Consider the following 4,171-nt stretch of genomic DNA (forward strand, 5'->3'; position numbering starts at 1 on the left):
AAAGTGTTCAATACGGAACAGCTGTGCCAATCAGAACACTTCAACTGTGAGGCAGCTGGGTGCTGCTTTCAGAATAGACACCTACAACTCAATCTTTTGGAGAACCTCACCCCATCATTTATCAATGCTGTGGCCTGAGACCCCATCTCATATTGCTAATAGACAGACTAGGATATTTATGCTGTGGCCTGAGACCCCATCTCATATTGCTAATAGACAGACTAGGATATTTATCCACTGGAGGCCATCAGCTGCTGAATAAAGGGCCGGTCATTAATGGACCTCTTTGATATACACGCTCATAATCTCAATGAATGCAAAATGTGGTGTAAAAATGTAAATTAAAGGCTCCCATACATCCTATCTGCGAGGTCACTGGAGGATCACTGTTTTATTCTCAATGGAGTGAATCTGGAGAGTTATTAACATCTGGCTGTGATTTATTCTCATAGCAAGATTTATTCTGCTGCAGCATATCTCGCTTAATTATCATGATCATGTTATTACAGCCTCTCTAAAGTGAGTATGAACTCCTCAAAGGGCATTGATGAAATGTTTGCTGATGAGGTTCTACTCAATATAAAACGGCTAAGATATCTTCCCCCCTGCAGTGACTATGCCAACACTGAAATTGGCTTCAAAGAAATTAAAATGAAAAATGGTATGACGGATCGAGATTTTTTTTAGAGATCAGACTGTTTTGCCCTTCAAAGGCAGTCTGGATCTATTTGATTGACTGTTTAGTTTTGTATCTGCGAACTTACACTGAAAGCTTAAAGGAACAGTTCACCCAAAAATAAAAATTCTGTCATCATTTAGACACGAACCAAATCTGTATAAATGTCTTCGTTCTGATGAACACAGAGAAAGATATTTGGAAGAATGCTTGTAACCAAACACTTCTTGGACCCAGTAGGAAAAAGTGCCCTAGTTTCAGACATACAGTATGACTTGTAAGATGTAGGCTACTTCTTACACAGTGTCTAAACCACATGCGACATCCCAACAAAATAGAATAGATATTCATAATACTAAAAAGGAACTCATAATACTGAAAAGACATCTATAAACTCTTATTAAACCTCTTTGAAACCTTTCTAAACTCTTATTAACAACTTTAAATTCCCCTTTGCTCTTATTCGTTGACAATACATAGCTAATTAAAATATTTAGGCCCAAGGGCTTATGGGTATTTCCCAGCTGCATTTTCTACACATAATTTTAGATTCATTGCACTTGAATTTTTAACTGATTTTGTAGATTAAAGATAAATGAACTTGATTTTTGATTTGATTGAAAACAATATTTTTCCAACGTTACCGTAAGAATACTTAATTGTTTAAGAACAAGCAACTTTAGGGCTCACAGTGATAAGTTAAAGGGACAGTTCACCAAAAAATGAAAATTCTGTCTTGATTTACTCACCCTCAAGTTGTTCCAAACCTATACAAATGTCTCTGTTCTGTTAAACACGAAGAAAGATATTTGGAAGAATGTTAGCAACTGAGATTTTTGGGACATCATTGACTACCATTGTAACAAAAAGTATAGTATAAACTTATTTATATAAATAAGTATAATTAATCTGTTCTGTTGAACACAAAATGAGATAGTTTTCATAAGAATTTAGGAGGCAATTGTTTATCCCTGTGCCCTACTGTGATGTTATTCCCTTTGACCGTTACCCATCATTCTATGTGACTGTCCTCTTTAAATGTCATGTGTTTTATATTTACGATAGCATAAATCCAACATGGCTGACGTAAATGGCGATGCACCAAGTACCTTTGACTGAAATGTCAACCTCTATATTTTCTTTCTTTCTGTCGCTCAGCTAGCACTAGCACTAGCACTAACAAGGTCATGGATTTGATTCCCAGGGAACGCAGTGATACGCTGTCTGCATTCAAGGTAAGAGTCATTATGGATAAATATTCCAGAGGGTCCAAATATTGTAAAGTTTAATAAAGTTTTGTGTGATGACTGCTAAAAGGAGAAATTTTAGTGATTAAAAAAGAGATCCAATGGGAGTCAATGGAGGCCAGTGTTGTTTGGTTGCCAACATTCTTCAGAATATCTTCTATTGTCTTCCCCCCAGAATAATTCAGGCCCTGAAAGACACTGGGATTGAAGAGACATTCTGCCAATTGACACGGTGAAGTCATGTGACTGACATAGGTTATCTAAGATTCTGCAGAGCATACTGGGACTCACAGTTTCGTCTTCCTCTTCCACAAGGACAGCCGTCATTGCAACTCTAGTCTGACAGGAGGATGTGATTGATAGGGGCAAGAAACCCCTACGAATGCCACAGGCTGAAGCTAATTGTCCCTGATGGTGCTGACAGAGAAGAGGATTTACAAATCAGTGCTCGCTGATGGACATCACCCTCAGATTAACCACACACAAGAGATAAAACATAATGACAATGACAAGTCAGTCCTACCTGTAACATCACAGGTAACATTACTGTAATGCTCAATGCAATGCAAAGCAATTCATATCCAATTCAGATCTGAAATAACACTGTTTATTATTATTACTTTTTTTGTTAAGAAAGATCATATTTATTTGTCAAAGGCAAATGTTAAACATGTCATCTGCCACAATAACTACTGTACTGTTAAAGTTAAAACTACCCACCACTGTGATCGCATCTGGCGGCAGATGTTCATTTCCCAGCCTGGTTAGAAACGTTTGTTTGAGAATGTAGAAAATGTTTTAAAGAGCTCCAAAACCCCAGAAATAAATTGATCTGAGTGAAATAGTTTCTCTCCCTCTTTGAAAAGCATGAGCGAATGCGTTCAGATAAGTATTATGATCGCAGAGCAAAGCAAAGTGGGCTTTAATCCTCAAACAGTGTCCGGCCGGCCTCTGGCACGATGGGGGGTGGAGTTACTTTTTGGGGCTGTGGTTTTAATAGGAGCTGTGATTTTAATCATTTTTACATGATTATTTCCAGGCAAACAACAGAGAACAGTGTGATTTTTAATCAGCCTACCAGAGACAGTTGGTGAAAACATCTTCTGATATGCAGATTTAAGAATAAATAAACTGTTACCATTTGGCAAAAGTGATAATTATAAAATGATAGATGATTGCATTATTTATTTCCATCACAGCTTGTCTTAAATCCAATTATCCTATAATGTTATAAGTTTAAAGCTGCAATATGTAACTTTTGCCTCTCTATCGCCATCTCTGTTTGAAACATAAAATTACAGGTTACTTGCAGAGCCATTGACATCAAACTAATCGTACCTGCCAGCTAAACTTATAAATCACATAAGCTTACCATCGTGAATCAGGGTAAGATTAAGAGACCGTTTTGAACACTGATGTTTTATGTACTACCTCAATAACTGTTAGTTCATTTTTTTACTTTTTAAAAGTTACGGATTGCAGCTTTAGAGGTCCAGTGTATGAAATTTAGTGGCATCTTGTGGCGAGGTTGTGAATTGCAATCATGGCTCACTCCTCCCCTATCTTTCGAAGCACTATGGAGGCTGACACAGGACTAAGATGTCGTCACATTTTCTGCTATGCCGAAGCAGATAAGGTATTCACGAAACACGCTCTGTAGAGAAGTTTGTTCTTTTATGGCTACTGTAGAAACAACATGGTGAATTCTATTAGGGGTCATTCACATTTTGCGTCTGTGCCGCTTTCTCTTGTCACATGACCCGCAGTGCGCACGAGGCACTCTGAAAAGTTGAAATATATCTCGATGCGGCGCCGACTCGCCTTGAAAAATGTACGCGCCGCACCGTATGCACCTCTGAACACATAGTTATGTACTGTATATTATATTATATTCTGTCAATAGATCTGCCAAAAAATGATACATTGGACCTTTAAACAAGTCAAGGAGCAGTTACGTGTTGAACTAACATTGTTTTCTGTCAGCATAATCATATTGCCCTCTCCAGACAACCTTTCTCCTCTAAACAGAAAACTTCCACCGTGATGGTGATCTCTTCGATCTTGACTCCGCCTCTTTTATCTCCACTGACACATGCCATCGGTCTGGAATAAAACAAAAGGCTAAGTTTCTCCAGCAGTCGATATAACGTAAAAGGCCTCAGAGTGTTTCAAGGTTCAGCTAGATGCGCATACAAATAGTTGGTTTGTGATAAATAAATAGCAGGGCTCTTAAAGAGAGGTTATGAAC

Source organism: Triplophysa rosa, linkage group LG13 (genome assembly GCF_024868665.1).
Source record: "Triplophysa rosa linkage group LG13, Trosa_1v2, whole genome shotgun sequence".
Taxonomy (NCBI): domain Eukaryota; kingdom Metazoa; phylum Chordata; class Actinopteri; order Cypriniformes; family Nemacheilidae; genus Triplophysa; species Triplophysa rosa.